Source organism: Chiloscyllium plagiosum, unplaced genomic scaffold (genome assembly GCF_037043375.1).
Source record: "Chiloscyllium plagiosum isolate Xiang-an unplaced genomic scaffold, Cpla_swu_hap1 HiC_scaffold_10, whole genome shotgun sequence".
NCBI lineage: Eukaryota > Metazoa > Chordata > Chondrichthyes > Orectolobiformes > Hemiscylliidae > Chiloscyllium > Chiloscyllium plagiosum.
The window spans coordinates 107,500,646-107,517,858 of record NW_028270148.1 but is presented as its reverse complement, the minus strand read 5'-3'; the positions used below and the strand labels follow the sequence as shown (position 1 = coordinate 107,517,858).

General features: G+C 46.5%; 1 pseudogene; it reads right to left on the bottom strand.

The window, feature by feature from the left end:
- Window positions 1–5,435: 5,435 nt before the first annotated feature.
- The window catches only part of LOC148149057 (uncharacterized), a 63,772-nt pseudogene continuing 51,994 nt past the window's right edge, over window positions 5,436–17,213 (bottom strand).

The window sequence follows — 17,213 nt, the reverse complement described above, 5'->3', positions numbered from 1 at the left end:
TTTTGTTTTTGCTATGCCACCTAATTTCATTTGACAGCATGTCATGGATAAGCTGGAATTCCTTTGTTGGATCATTGATTATACTAAAGCCAATATGGTAGATTCCTTACTGAACCTGTTCCTCCACTCTTCTGACCCCACCTAAGAACGAACCTGATAATCACACACTTGGTGTCCTATGTAACTCTAGCTTCATATTTCACATCTAATCCCATATCAACTGAATTTTAATATTCTGATAGTTAGATAGTTAGAAAGATTGCGAGTGTCTTTTGAGACCTTGACGATATCACCAAGCCAAAGGGAATTCTTTCTAAGTGCAGTCACTGTTGTAATGCAAGAAAAATGGTGGCCAATCCGAATACAGCAAGATCACATATAGAACAATTACAGTTGACTGTACATGGTAACATATGGAGAGTCAGTTAGGGGCCTAATATGGATACCAGTGGTAGACAGGGGCTAAGCCATGGGATAACCCAGTAAGTTAACCCTGATGGGTATGTAGTCAGCCTAGTTGGGGCGTGCTTTCCACTTGTGTAGCCTGTGCTGAATGGAGGGATTGGTCAATGGCTTGAGCTGTTGGTGCAGAAAGACCTATGTCTGTTTTTTAAATTGATCCAACTCCTTGCCCTCACCAAAGCCTACCTGACTGGTGCCTAGTGATTTCCTACACCCCCACCTCTCTGCCTCACCCATTGATCCTCCAGGCTCCAGCCTGGGTGTCTTGCAGTACTGGAAGTGGCCACTGCTTCCCCTGTGGTGCTGCTAGCAGTGGGAGAGCTGACAGTTTCTGATTGGCTTTGGGAAGTGTGGCTCAGTACCTGCCTACACAAACAACTTATCCCGCACGGACTCAAAACTATATTCAGACCTTCACAATTTGGATCTGACCAGGACATCTCCAGCATCTGCAGTCCTCACTTTCTCCCAGTTTCTGATTGGCTGGCAGCTTTCAGAGGCAGGAAATTTGCTCAAAGGTACTGAGGACCTCGTTGCCTAGCAGGGCAAGGGCCTGAATTAGAGCTGGCAGGTTTGGCCCTCCAAACTGGTGATGGTCTCACTCTACTGTGACCATTCCATTCCACTTGAAAGGTGAGAATAGGTGCAAATAGCTTATCGAAAACAAGAGTCTGAAAATATATAAGGAAGATAAAAGCACTTTATCTATTGTTGGGTTTAGCACAAGTGGATCATAAGAAAAGATTGCCACCAGGAGCCATCTATAAATGACCCAGTTACTTATAAAGTCATAATTTTCTTCATACAACATAACTAGTTACAGCCATTCACCCAATAGAACATGTTAGAAAACTATCAGAATTCAACCGGAGTTGTTGGGATTCCTCAAAAAGGTCTCCAAAGACTCTCCTTTGATCTTGACCAAGGTTAACTGATTATATTTCACTTAATAATCTGCTAGAGTAAACTTGTACCATAGCACAAAATGGTGGGAAAGCAGTTACTTTGAAAAAAATCCACTACAGTATTTTTGCAAGGATTGAGAGGAACCATTGAAAGCTTCCAATAACAATTTATAAAGTTTATGGAACAAAAGATCTGTTTTATTAGAAATGATGTCATGCTGACAATGTAGACCCTGTTTGTAATATAGAACTGAACTCTCTAGAAGTAATTTTCTGTTCGCACGGTTGCTGGTATCTATATATGCAATTGTATGCATCACTAATGGACAATCCATATGCTATGCAATTTTAATATTTTACTTATGAAAATATTATGATTTAGAAACCCAGATGAAGGGCCTAGGTCCACAACCTGAATAAAAACTGAGGCTGAAAGAGGTTAAGCAGAAAATAGGAAACAACAGATTACTTTCCACTCTAGGGATATGTTTTAGATTGATTAGCTCCCCTGTTACTCACCACAAAACGATTCTCTAATTTTAAAACTTCAACTGGGGTCCAATAGCAGTGAACAGTCAACTAACGCAGTGAGAAGCCTATTCTGGTTCAAATCGTCTGCCTTGTGTTCTCCTGAAGCATTAGTGATGAGGCCAGATTCTTGAAAGTGACCACCCAGCTACTGAGCAGGCCCTGGTGCACCAGATAGGCTTTGACTATCATATCATAGATAGGCCTTTCAGCCCATTGCGCCTGCTCTGCTTTTCAACGGAGCCATGGCTGATCAGATTCCTCATGTCAACTCTCCCATTAACCCTTGATTCTCTTACTGACTAAAACCCTGCCTATTTCAACCTTGAATATGCTTAATCACTGAGCCTCCACAGGCGTGAATGGTAAAGAATTCTACAGTTTCATTCCCCTCTGAGGGAAGAAATTCCTCCTCATCTCTGTCTTCAATGTGTGACTCCTTATTCAGAGATGATGCCCTCTGGTCCTAGACTCTGAGTCTCTGTGTATTTTTCCGCCTCATGACCCTTTCAATATGGGAACATCTCAGTGTCGGAACTTCTTGATCTTGTGATTAACCAAAGTAAGGGCTTGAGCTGATGGGAAAGACTTTCTATCATCTGTCAATAGTGTTAGCGATTTAATAATAAATTTAAAAGGTGGGACATCATTATCAGAGATAATAGTGCACTGAACACTTCACAAAGTCGCAATAAATCTATTGGAGATGCTGCCTATCTAAAACAAATGGATCAAACTTGGATTAAAATATGAAAGAGAAGGTAATCAGATGTGCTTCTAATAGATTTATTTCATAACATAACCAAGTTATTTCTGTCACAAATGTTAGTCCTATTTTGTACTTGTACAAATTCTAAATCTTTAGCAATCCGGGCTGTGCCACAATGAAGCAATTCTGGACGAGAACATCTATGAACTTATCAAATGGCCCCACATTTTCTGGAAACACGTTGAATGTGATGGGTCTGTAAGCTGTTTAAGAACGATCATGACATAGTAATTCTTATATGCTTTTGATGTGGTGTGCACGTCACTATGTTGGTGACTGTCCTGTGGAGACTTGCTTGTTCCTCAACCTGAAACCACTTCTTATTCCCCAGTTGGTGAGGCCTTGTTCACATTCAGGGTGGATGCTGACAAACAATGCCATTATCATTGAATAGCGGTAACGCCCTGCGGCAGTTTACAATAGAACATTTAGAACAATTGAGACAAATAGCTCGGGCATTGTACATCAGAAAACCCAATGTCTTTTGGTGAAGTGTGTGGGATTTTGCGGAGGGGTTTTTTGGCTGGATCTCACCAAAGTCACCGCATTAACTGCCCTGCCCTACGACATCCCTCACATGTGATTTGATCTTATCTTCCATCTTACCATGGATAGCTCACCATTCACCAGATAACCTCGAAAGACCACAGCTGAAAAATGTGTTGGTGGAAAAGCGCAACATGTCAGGCAGCATCCAAGGAGCAGGAGAATCGATGTTTCAGGCATAAGCCCTTCTTCAGGAATGAGTTCTTATCTCAGTCCCAACCCTCAGACTCAGCACTGCCTTCTTGAAAGCTCGTTCCTGAAGAAGGGCTTATGCCTGAAACGTCGATTTTCCTGCTCCTTGGATGCTGCCTGACCTGCTGCGCTTTTCCAGCAACACATTTTTCAGCTCTGATCTCCAGCATCTGCAGTCCTCACTTTCTCCTTTTTTAACCCCAAAAGACCAGCATGCCTTGCTGGCCGCAGTGCACTGTAACAATTGTTGGCAATTAGCATTGCCCCTCGCAGCCAATATTATAATATGATTCCTGAAGAAGGGCTTATGCCCGAAACGTCGATTCTCCTGTTCCTTGGATGCTGCCTGACCTGCTGCACTTTTCCAGCAACACATTTTTCAGCCAATATTATGCAACAATAGCCACAAAATGATGCTGTTTACGATACACAGCCAATATGGCTGACTGTCCCTCACACGTACAACCCCATCCCCTCGCCTGTTTAACCACCAGGCCACAGAGTTTACCTGTGCTTAGCTACCTCCCATTTAAACAGCCTTTATGATTCACTGCTACTCTGTCCCATTACAGACTTGTTATTATCCAGTCGGGGAACACACAGGCAAGTTGTTGGACAATCCAAACCATGAACTTTCATTGACAACCAGCAAAAACAAATTGAATTAAAACGAGGAGAGAGTGCAATTCACCAGCACAAAGCAAACTGGCACAATGGCTACTCCACCATTGGTGATGGTCAACCCTCATTGACAGGAAGCGGGTGTTGGTCAGCTCCTGTCTGGTTGTAGCATCTAACATACAAAGCTCTGCCACAGACAAGGAGAGCTTTCTCCTGCCCATTGTCCTCACCCTCCTCCTCCTCTGAAGATTTCTCCCATTCTCCGAGTTCCTCAGCACATTGCTTTGCTGTCTGCTCCAAGGAGCACAGCACACCAGGGTAATGTCCAGACTATACTAGGTGTTTGGGTGGGTGGGTGTGTGTGTGGGTGGAGTGGGGGGGGGGAGGGGGGGCTGTGGAGAGGGGGGAGCCAACATGCTCCTGACCCTTACTGTCTGTGTAGCAGCACTGACATGGTCATGGGGGAAGGAAATGTCCATGCACAGTTATATTATGACACAAGGTAAACCCTCCTGCTTAATTTAAAACCAGCAACACAGAAATGATTTATCCTGTGCAGTAATCTGTAAACTTCAAGTGACCAAGAACTATGTGAAGTAAAAATTAACAACTTTATTTCTTAACGCATAACAGAGAATAATTAACTACCCACTAGTTACAGTTTCTTTCTCTAGCTTATCTTTTACTTTCCCTTCTATAATACTAGTCCGATAAAAATCCCAATTAAGATTTACAAAACAACACTTCTTATCTTAAAAGCAGGCAGCTTTCAATTCTTGTCTTCAGATCTTCCCGTGTCGTCTTTTCTTCTGGTTAAGGATTTCTGCTTTACAGGTTACTGATCGAAAAGGTGCCTTTCTAAGAGAGATGTTTTTCAGGCAGTCTGTTTACATGCTAGATCATGGCAGTTCTCCTCTCAACTGCTCAATTTTCCCCGGTCTTATATTCCAGACCATTGGATTGTGTCATTGGCTTTTAGGATTGTCAATATACTAATTTCAAACTGGATTGGAGTTTGATATATTTTGGGTATAACTTAAACTGATTGGCCAAATTCAAGTTTGTTTTGGTCTCCAAGCAACAAACTAATGAAGTTGTTCGACCCAGTGTTACATACGTTGTTACCTTTTTGAGAACACTTCGTGCTGTGTCCATTAATTCTGCTGCTTTTAATTCTCTTAAAGGTATACCCACATCTTCATAACAGATGCCATCTGTCACAGCCCCCGATGTATTTGGGGGGTGGGGGGGGATGTATGACTGAGGGAAGCCAGCCCTTGCTCTCTGGGAAGTAGTCAGTCACTCTCACAGTCACTGGGAGAGGATGGTCCTTCCCTAGCCCACACACAGCCCTCAGGTCCCAGTGCTGCATCCAGCACAATTCCATCACTGTGTCCCAGGGTATACAGATCCTACACAAACACTGTGCTTCGCTCATCCCCAGGAAACAGAGGCAGTGCCAAAAATTCCTTTCCTCCTGTGGACCCCATGCTTTCTGAGGGGCTCTGCAGCTTTCTGGGAGCTGGCTGCTCCTGGGGACCAGCTCCTGCTTCTCCACATCCAACATCTCCCCGCAGCTCACGACGGGACATCATTGTCTCTATAATCTCCAGGTGCAGATTGTCAGTCAGTGATGCAGCAATAAAGGGTGACCTGCACTGTCTCCCAGGCAAAGGTCTCCAAACTTTCTTGACAAAAGAGGAGACTAGAAAGAGGGGGAGAGAAAACAAAAGTTTTGCATCTTTTGCTACCCCAGGATATGCCAAAGTGCTTTGCAACCGAAGGAGTTCACCACCTGATGACAATCCCCGTCCCATTCCACCAGCGACATGCAAGTCCTGGGCCTCCTCCATTGCCAAATCCTAGCCACCCGAAGCCTGAAGGATGAACGCCTCATCTTCCGTCTTGGGACCCTTCAACCACACGGCATCAACATAGACTTCACCAGTTTCCTCATCTCCCCTCCCCCCACCACATCGCAGATCCAACCCTCCAACTTGGTGCTGCCCTCTTGACCTGTCCATCTTCCGTCCCATCTATCTGTTCCTCTGAACTATCAATCATCCCCCAACTGCATCGCCTTTCCAGCTAACCCCCTAAGTCCAACACTCCTTCTATTTTTCTCTCAGTCCTCCCTTCCACACACCACCCCATCCCCCCCATTCCTGATGAAGAGTTAATGCCTGAAACATCGACTGTCCTGCTCTTCAGATGCTGCCTGACCCACTGCATTTTGCCAGTGCCACAGTTTTTGACTCTGATCTCTCCAGCATCTGCAGTCCTCACTTTTTCGAAATGATTCTGAAGTTTAGTAACTCTTATACAGGAAGTGGAGCTCTCAGTTTGCATTCCGAAAGCTTCCACTAACAGAAATGAAAAATGCCCAATGATTGTTTGAATGGACGCACTCTCCCTGCATTTGGAGACACTCTACACTTGTCAGAGCTTTGAGAATTTTCTTTCTTCTGCCCAAATTACACAGCAACTCCAGGTTAGGGCAGAAGCTTGGCACATACACCGCTCCACCATCAGCTTTGAGGAAATATCACTTCCCTGTCTGCCTTAGTACTGAAATACATTGAATGACATTAAGTTGCTGTATGAACATACAATCCCTACAGTGTACAAGCAGAGAGCATCCGACCCAGACTCACCCCATCTCTGTAATGCTACACATCCCTGAACACTATGCAGAATTCCACCTAACCTGCACATCTTTGGACAGTGGGAGGAAACTGGAGCACCTGGAAGATACCCACACAGACAGTGGAAGAATGTGCAAACTCCACACAGACAGTCACCTGAGGCTGGAATTGAACCCAGGTCTTTGGCAGTGTAAGACAGTGGTGCCAACCACTGAGCCACTGTGATCTTCACTACTTGACAGTTCAAAGGGAAATGCCGGCAACAGCCCCAACGACTCTACATGGCCTTCATCAATCTGACCAAGGCTATAGACTCAGTGAATCAGGAAGTACTATAGAAGACCCTGTCATAGGCTGGCTGTCCAGTGAAATTCATCAACACCCTCCATGACTTGCTCGAAAAGATGTAGCAATGGTCCTCACCGATAGTAATGACAAACTCATTTGGTCAAGACAGGGGTCATGCAGGAATGGGTCATTGCCCTACCCTTTTCTCCATCTTCATCGCCACCATCCTTCATCTTGTCAAGAACTAGCTGCCCAGTGAGAGTGGACATGATGTACAGGATGGACAGAAAGCTTTTCAACCTCAACCAGTTGAAATCCAAGCATAAAACAACCTCAATTTTGCTTGTGGACCTTCAGTAAATGTGGGGTAACATCATCACTGCTCTCTCGGGAAGCGTATCTTCAAGTTCTCTTAATGCTGATGCATTCCGAATAATTGGTCTCTGCCTTAACCTCAAGAAAATTCAAATCCTTTACCAACCCATCCCAGAAAAAGTTCCAGTCTATCCTTCCAGCAGAGAAATCCTCCCAAGTGTCAAACACTTCCCTTATCTGGGAAGCTACCTGTTATGTAAACATAGAACAGGCCCTTCGGCCCACGATGTTGTGCCGAACATTTGTCCTAGCTTAAGCACCTATCCGTGTACCTAACCAATTGCCGCTTAAAGGTCACCAATGATTCTGGCTCTGCCACTCCCACAGGCAGCGCATTCCATGCCCCCACCACTCTGCTGATATTGATGTGGAGATTCAACATGGCATCTACCTTCAGTGTCTAAGGATGACAGTCTTTGAACAACGGTGACATCTGTCCTGATATCCTGTGGAAATGGTAATTATCCTCTGACTTTTCTGTAGGTCTCCGAAACATGGACTACATATAGATGCTACACCAATGCTGTGGTCAAGTCCCATCAATGTTGTTTGAGATGGATTCTCTGCATCAGCTGGGAAGGTAAACACATTCACCTCAATGTCCTTGAAGGAAATAATAGTACTAGCATCAAATACATGATAATCCGAAGCCAACTCTGTTGGGTTGACCACGTACTGACTATGCCTGACTCTCAAAGCTAATCTTCTTAGCCCAGATCAAGGAGAGCTCTCAAATGAGAGGACCAAGGATGCATTCCAAAGACTTCCTGAAGCACATAAGATCTTATTATTTCAAGCCTAAGAACATTTGGAAAGCTGTATTAAATGTTAATTGATGCCAATCAGTCTCGTCAATGCAGAAAATTAACTACTACAAATATGAAATCTTATTCCTTCAGATTTTAAGTATTGTTGGAAATTCTGAACATGTCAAATTTAAAATTGATAATACTTTCTTAATTTCTCATTTCTGTCCTTTCTGTTTCTCTTTTATCCATTCTTTCTGTCATTGTCTTTTTCTGCACTCGATTTGACATTGATTTCAAACTATTTTCTCAATCTTTCATTCTGCAGTCTTTTATTTTGATTAGCGGTATTGGTTAGCTCAGGTGGCTGGGTTGCAGTGCACTGGGATGGATTCAATCCCCACACGAGTTGAGGTGACCATGAAAGACTCTCCGCCTTAACCTTTCCTTTCGCCTGAAGCATGGTGACCCTCAGGCGAAACCATCACCAGTTAGCTCCAGTGGGCGAGGAGGACAATGGTCTGGTAAGTATATGGTGACTTTACCTTACCTCAGTCTGACTGATCAAAATAATGCCCTGTTTCTGGCCATGCTTCCCTGGTTTGCTGTTATCAGCTCATACTTTTGACAACATGTTCCATACTAAACTTGAAAAGCTCAGAGAGGCATGGGCACACTGTCAGGTGGACATCACTGGCTGGGCCCAGCACTTTACTACCTGTCCCGAAGGTGGTGGTGAGCTGCCTTCTTGAACTGCTGCAGTCCACTTGCTATAGGTAGACCCACAATACCATGAGGGAGGGAATTCCAGGATTTTGTCCCAGTGACACGGGAAGGGATGGCTATATATTTCCAATTTAGGATGACAAGTGGCTTGGAGGAAACTTGCAGGAGGTGGTGTTCCCATGTATCTGCTACCCTAGGTGGAAGTAGTCAAGGATTTGGAACTTGCTCTCTGAGGTGAATTTCTTCAGTGCACCTGATGGATGGTACATCCTGCTGCTACTGAGTGCTGGTGGTGTGAGGGAGCAGATGTTTGTGGATGTGGTATCAATCAGACAGGCTACTTTGTCCTGGATGATGTCAAACCTGATGCAACAAATCTTACTTGGTTCCTCTGTTCACGAATGCTGTGTAACTTGCTGGGTATTTCCAACAGCTTAAAGATTTACAGTGGGTTTAATGACATCCTTATTGGAATAAGCCAGTACCTTCATTAAGATAGTGGATGTTAAACCACATTTCCAAAATGTGGCAATACTTCCATCTAAAACCACAGCAGTAACATTTATGGCAATGGTTGGTTCATCTTTAAGGCTGGTCAATCACATAAATCTATGACTAGCAGACTGGTAGATATGAAATTGGCTCCATTTGTATTCAGAATATAATTCTAATAACTTTGTAAGTCCTCTAAATTCAAAATTCATACATAATGCCCACATTTGAAAGTTAACTAGGAGGGTTTCAAAATAATTGTTGCCCAAGGTATGCTTACTATTTTAATACCAAATATTTGTGGCCTGTTTCCTCCACATCAAGTTTCATTATCATTAATAAGAAATTACAATTACAACCGATCCCACTCTCATGACAGAGTAACTTGGAAGATGCTCACTCCCACTTCTTTCAGTCATCAGATCCTGCAAAACCAAATGAATAACATTTGGGATCCACCCGAAAGCTAGGAGGAATCTTATTTAAACCAATCAATTTTCCGAGTTTCAGCAGGTACGCTACTCAAGAAAGCATGCACACGTCTACTTAATTTCTTTCCCAGTAGAAAGTGTGGTCAGACCCTCACATGAAGATAATTGGTTGCAATTCCCCGAAATCAGTTTATGAAATACAATGCTTAAAATTCCACAGTAGACTAAGTAATTGGAGCATTGACCCAGGTCTTCCTGTAAAAATAATGGAGAATGTAATGGCACCTGCCATTATTTATACACAGTTTGTACATGGCATTGGATAAAGGACAGATGCACTGTTAGATGCAGATACCTTAAAGTCTGAGATTTGTTACTTCACTGTTAAATCTGCAAGAACAACATACTGCTTTCTCCTTCATTGTTAAAACACATGGAATGATGTGAAGGTGTTTTATTTGAGGGGTACATACAGTAAATAGAAATTAAACTCACCATGGTGAGTTGCATCTAAGCTATTTTATTCTATATCTCTGTTCAACAATATGACTACTATTAAGCAGCCTCTCAGCACCAAAAATGAACTGTAATAAGCATTGAGTCTGATTTGTCATTTGGAATGCTGTGTTCAATTCTGGTCTCCCTGCTATAGGAAGGATGCTGTGAAATTTGAAAGCGTTCAGAAAAGAGTTACAAGGATGTTGCCGCGGTTGGAAGGCTTGAGCGATAGGGAGAGGCTGACTAGGTTGGAGCTATTTTCTCTGGAGCATCGGAGGCTAATCTGTGATCTTATAGAGCTTTATAAAATCATGAGGGGCATGGATAGGGTGAATAGCCAAGGTCTTTTCCCCAGCATAGCGGAGTCCAAAACTAGAGGGAATAAGTTTAAGGTGAGGGGGAAATATTTAAAAGAGCCTAAGGGGCAACTTTTTCACACAGAGGGTGGTGCATGTCTGGAATGAGCTGGCAGAGGGAGTGGTGGAGACTGGTACAATTACAACATTAAAAAGACATTTGGATGGGTATATCAATCGGAAGAGTTTAGAGAGATATGGGCCAAGTGCTGACAAATAGGACTAGATTAATTTAGGATATCTGGTTATCAGCTGTGCTTTTCAAGCACCACATTCTCGAATCTGGTCTCCAGCATCTGCAGTCCTCTCTCCTGGCTGTTGTAATGCTGAGTGAGGCCAACAGCATGGGTTCAATTCCTGCATTGCCTGAGGTCACCAGGAAGATCTTATCTTCTCAGCCTTGCCCTTCGCTTGAGGTGTGATGGCCCTGGGGGTTATACTAGTTATCCCTCTACTGAGGAGAGCTGTTCAATGGTGACTTTACCCATTCACGTGATCACTCGTGTACCTCTTACTACTGAGTGGCAGGAAGATGCTCTCCTGATTAGAGAGATAACTGGTCTAACCCCAGGACAATCACACCTCAAGCGAAGGGCAAGGCTGAGAAGATAAGATCTTCCTGGTGACCTCAGGCAAAGCAGGAATTGAACCCATGCTGTTGGCCTCATAAGCATTGCAACCAGCCAGGAGAAAGTGAGGACTACAGATGGTGGAGATCAGAGTTGAGAGTGTGGTGCCTGAAAAGCACAGCAGGTCAGGCAGCATCCGAGGAGCAGGCGAATCAATGTTTCGGGCATGAGATCTTCATCAGGAATGGAAGGGGTGGGCCCGAGGAGGCTGAGACATAAATGGGAGGCGTGTGGGGCAGGGGAGATGGTAGCTAGGAATGTGACAGGTGGATGAAGGTGGGGGGATGATGGTGATAGGTCAGAGCGGATGATGAATCAGATAGCTTTGTGGGATGATGGACAGTTCAAGAGGGCGGTGCTGAATTGGAGTGTTGGATCTGGGCTAAGGTGGGGGGAGGGGAGATGAGAAAACTGGTGAAGTCAATGTTGATGCTGTGTGATTGAAGGGTCCCAAGGCAGAAGATGAGGTGTTTTCCCTCCAGGCATCAGGTGGCTTGGATTTGGCAGTGGAGGAGGCCCAAGACTTGCATGTCCTTGGCGGAGCTGGAGGCGGAGTTGAAATGTTTGGCCACAGGGCGGTAGGGTTGTTTAGTGCGTGTGTCCTGGGATGTTCCCTGAAACGTTCCATGAGTTGGCACCCTGTCTCTCTGATGTAGAAGAGACCATATTGGGAGCAACACAGTAGATGAGTTGTTTGGATGTGCAGGAAAATCTCTACCAGATGTGAAAGGATCCTTTCGGGCTTTGGATAGAGCTGAGGGGGGAGGTATGGGCACAGAATCTACGGCTCTTGCAGTGGCAAGGGAATAAGCTGGGAGTGGAGTGCGGTTTGGTGGTGGGGGGAGGGGTAACTTGACCTAACGAGGGAGCTGCAGAGGGAATGGTCTCTCTGGTTGCCGACCGGGGGGTTCTATCCTTGTTGTGATTGGAGGGGTGGGGTTCGAGGGCGGAGGTGCAGGAAGTGGAGAGATGCGCTGGAGGGCATTGTTGATCACGTGGGAAAGGAAATTGCAGTCCTTGAAGAAGGAGGCCATCTGGAATGTTTTGGAGTGGAAGTGATCCTCTCAGAGCAGATATGGTGGAGGCAGAGGATTTAGGAGTAAGGGATAGCATTTTTACAGGAGGAGGTTGGGAGGAGGTGCAGGCCAGATAGCTGTAGAAGTCAGTGGGTTTGTAGTAGATGTCCGTGTTGAGTTGGTTGCCGGAAATGGAGATGGAGAGGTCCAGGAAGGGGAGGGTGGCGTCCAAAATGGTCCAGGCGAATTTGAGGTCAGGGTGGAAGGTGTTTGTGAAGTTGATGAACTGTTCAACCTCCTCGTAGGAGCATGAGGTGGTGCCAATGCAGTCATCAATATAATGGAGGAAAAGGTGGGGAGTGGTGCTGGTGTAACTACAGAAGATGGACTGTTCCACATGCCCAATGAAGAGGTAAGCATAGCTGGGACCCATGTGGGTGGTCGTGGCTATCCCGTTGGTCTGAAGGAAGTGGGAGGATTCAAAAGAGACATTGTTGAGGTTGAGGATCAGTTCAGCCAATCAAATGAGTGTGTCCGTGGAAGAGTATTGGTTGGGTTGGCAGGAGAGGAAGAAATGGAGAGCTTGGAGGCCTTTGTCATGGTGGATGGATGTGTACAGCGACTGGACGTCCATGGTGAAGATGAGGCTTTGGGGGCGAGGGAACCAAAGGTCATGGAGGAACTGAATGGCGTGGGTGGAGAACCGAATGTATGTGGGGAGATCCTGGACCAAGGGGGACAGGATGGTGTCAGGGTATGTGGAGATAAGTTTGGAGGGGCAGGAGCAGACAGAGACGATGGGTCGACCAGTCAGGTTTATGAATTTTGGGTAAGAGGTAGAACCAGGCGGTGCGGGCATCCTGGACTATGAGGTTGGAGGCTGTGGATGGGAGAGCCCCTGAGGTGATGTGGTTGTGGATGGTCTGGGAGATGATCGATTACAACCAAGGTAACTGAACCCCGATCAGATGGATAACATTAGCACGAACACACACTTTGTTCACACCTGGTTATGAAAACCTCCTGATACCCAATGTTCACTGAGTGACAGTTTAAAGTTGAACAATTAGTGATTACCTCACCTTGTTGGGAGGGCAAGCATGATCCTTTGAGGTCAAGCAAAGTCCAAAATAACATTCTTGGTGATGAATGCTCGCAAGTGAGTCAAACTTTTGTGGTAGGCTTGATTACGTGATACCTAAGTTATCAGGTCAACTGTGTTCTTGGGTTATTTGTTGAACACAGGAAATTAGTCATGAGAATGTAGAGGTTTAATGTCAATACAGCGATCATTGTTAAGTAATTTTTCTGTTTGTGTAAGTGATTAATAGAGGCTTGAATGGTGGACCCGTCAATGAGGTTTAATGTTCTTCTCAATGACTCCAGGTAAACCAGAAGTTTGTCCATTCTATGCCAGAATCAATGAGTACAGATTCCCAGTGGCTTGGGTTACAGACTATTGGAGACAGTGAGTTTTCACAAACACCCAGGTGAACACACACAAAATACCCACTGACCCACTTTTAGTGTCAATGAAAGGTATTCCTTCATCAGACTACTTCCATGTACCTGAAATGTAAATTTAAAAATTATATAACAGGCATGAATTAGTTTGGTTGAGTTGTGTTTTTCTTGTTAAATGTTGGGACATTTGTCTGCCACTGTCTTCACACAAATCCTCAAATTCAGGCCCCAAGCATCCAGTACCATCCATTAATTTATGACCATGGAAAGTAGGAACACTCTCACCCCCCTCTCCCATCAGCAGGGACACACTCTCACCCCCCTCCCCCACCACCAGGAACACACTCTCACCCCCGCCTCCCCCATCACACTCTCACCCCCCCCTCCCCCACCACCAGGAACACACTCTCACCCCCCTCCCCCACCACCAGGAACACACTCTCACCACCCCCCCCCTCCTCCCCCACCACCAGGAACACACTCTCACCCCCCTCCCCCACCAGCAGGAACACACTCTCACCCCCCTCCCCCACCGAGAACACACTCTCACCCCCCTCCCCCACCACCAGGAACACACCCTCACCCCCGCCTCCCCCATCACACTCTCAGCCCCCTCCCCCACCACCAGGAACACACTCTCACCCCCCCTCCCCCACCAGGAACACACTCTCACCCCCCTCCCCCACCACCAGGAACACACTCTCACCCCCGCCTCTCCCATCACACTCTCACCCCCCTCCCCCACCACCAGGAACACACTCTCACCCCCGCCTCTCCCATCACACTCTCACCCCCCTCCCCCACCACCAGGAACACACTCTCACCCCCCCTCCCCCACCAGGAACACACTCTCACCCCCTTCCCCCACCACCAGGAACACACTCTCACCCCCGCCTCTCCCATCAAACTCTCACCCCCCTCCCCCACCACCAGGAACACACTCTCACCCCCACCTCTCCCATCACACTCTCAGCCCCCTCCCCCACCACCAGGAACACACTCTCACCCCCCCTCCCCCACCAGGAACACACTCTCACCCCCCTCCCCCACCACCAGGAACACACTCTCACCCCCGCCTCTCCCATCACACTCTCACCCCCCTCCCCCACCACCAGGAACACACTCTCACCCCCGCCTCTCCCATCACACTCTCACCCCCCTCCCCCACCACCAGGAACACACTCTCACCCCCCCTCCCCCACCAGGAACACACTCTCACCCCCCTCCCCCACCACCAGGAACACACTCTCACCCCCGCCTCCCCCATCACACTCTCACCCCCCCCCTCCCCCACCACCAGGAACACACTCTCACCCCCCTCCCCCACCACCAGGAACACACTCTCACCACACCCCCCTCCTCCCCCACCACCAGGAACACACTCTCACCCCCCTCCCCCACCAGCAGGAACACACTCTCACCCCCCTCCCCCACCAAGAACACACTCTCACCCCCCTCCCCCACCACCAGGAACACACTCTCACCCCCGCCTCCTCCATCACACTCTCAGCCCCCTCCCCCACCACCAGGAACACACTCTCACCCCCGCCTCTCCCATCAAACTCTCACCCCCCTCCCCCACCACCAGGAACACACTCTCACCCCCGCCTCTCCCATCACACTCTCACCCCCCTCCCCCACCACCAGGAACACACTCTCACCCCCGCCTCTCCCATCACACTCTCACCCCCCTCCCCCACCACCAGGAACACACTCTCACCCCCCCCCTCCCCCACCAGGAACACACTCTCACCCCCCTCCCCCACCACCAGGAACACACTCTCATCCCCGCCTCCCCATTGCACTCTCACCCCCCCTCCCCCACCTTCCCCATCACACTCTCACCCCCCTCCCCCATCATACTCTCACCCCCCCTTTTTCATTGGGAAGGAAGCTGGATCCGACACCGGGTCAAAATGAAGCCATCCAAATGTCGATGGATGGTAAATTAGGTTAATGTAAGAAAATAAGCAGAGAAAGAAGAATTGTAAAAGTGGGCTGAGCTGAAGCCCACACGCTGAGCTGCCACTCCAACGCCATTTTCCAGTTAGATATTGGTCAAGTGAATTGACTACTCTTCTTCAAGTAGCTCCTGGGCAAATTTATTTACAGGTGTGAGGACCTTGGATCAGTTGGAGAAACTGATGTAACTCTTCTCAGACTAGAGAAGGTGTGAAGGTGATCTGATAGATGTGTTCAAATTTGTGTGGAGCATAGATGGAGTAGATCGGGAAAAGATCGGTCCCTGAGAAGCAGAAACTGATTTAAGATGATTGGCTGAGGAAGCAATGGCGCCATATGGGCAAATGTTTTTTAAGCAGCAAGTGGTTAGTACCCAGAATGTATTACCTGAGAGTATGATGGATGCAATGATGTTACTTAAGGCCTTTGAAAGAGGTTTGAATGATTTATTTTTAAATCGTTCATGAAGCGTGTGTGACATTGACTAGGTCAGCCTTTCCTGCCCATCTCTACTTGTCCAGAGGGCAGTTAAGAGTCACATGCAGGCCAGACCAGGTAAGGATGGCAGACTTTCTTCTGTAAAAGGCCTGAATGAACCAGGTGGGGTTTTTAATCACACTTGGGTATGGTTGCATGTTGGCTAGCTTTTTAATTCCAGAATTTTATTCAAATCTGATTAACTGCCATGGTGGGATTCAAATCCTGGGATTCCTGGATTATGAAACCATGAACATTAACACCATGCCACGACTTTCCCGATGACTCAGCAATGGTTATCCCAAGAGGAAGTATTTGCAGCGCTATGGGAAGAGGCAGAATGAGAGTGGGACTGGTTGAGCTACTTCTGCAAAGAGCTGAGAGGCCCAATGAGCTGAACAGTCTTCCATCAGTCAATACTTCAGTACCAGCTCACTTAAAGACAGCATCTCTCCACAGAGTAGCATTCCCTCAGTACTGTACTGACATGTCAGCCAAGAAAAGTTGTAGCAAACACTGAAATGGGCCTTGGATCTCTCAACCTTCTGGCACAGAAATGAGAATCCTATGACGTAGACCTGCTGGGCCTCTGTCTATGTGTTTGCTTGATTCATAATCACTATCAATGGCTGCACACCAGAATGGGCTTATAATATACAACTTGGACTTTCATGGTGATCTGTAATTAGTCATGCTCAAACTGAAGATCAAAATAAGCTCAATACGCTCAATGGACCACTCCTATTCCAAACTCTATATGTTTCTCTGAGCTACACTCCTTGATATACAGCTCACAACATGAGGGCTGAATGGCCTGTACTGAACTGTATTGTTCTATGTTCTATGTTCTATTCCTTCATCAATTTCATTTATGATGTACTGTGGAAAGGTTAGGTTCTGGTTGGGGAGACCCATCCCCCTCCCCCCAACTTGTCGGCTAATGTTCTCTTTATTCCTTATTGCTATCTCCTACCCTCCAACCATTAACTAACTCATGCCACAACGTTACCTCCAATTGTTTGTGTTTCCAGCTTTGTGCACAATCTCCTGCAGCCAACCTTTAACGAATGCTTTCTGGAAGTTCA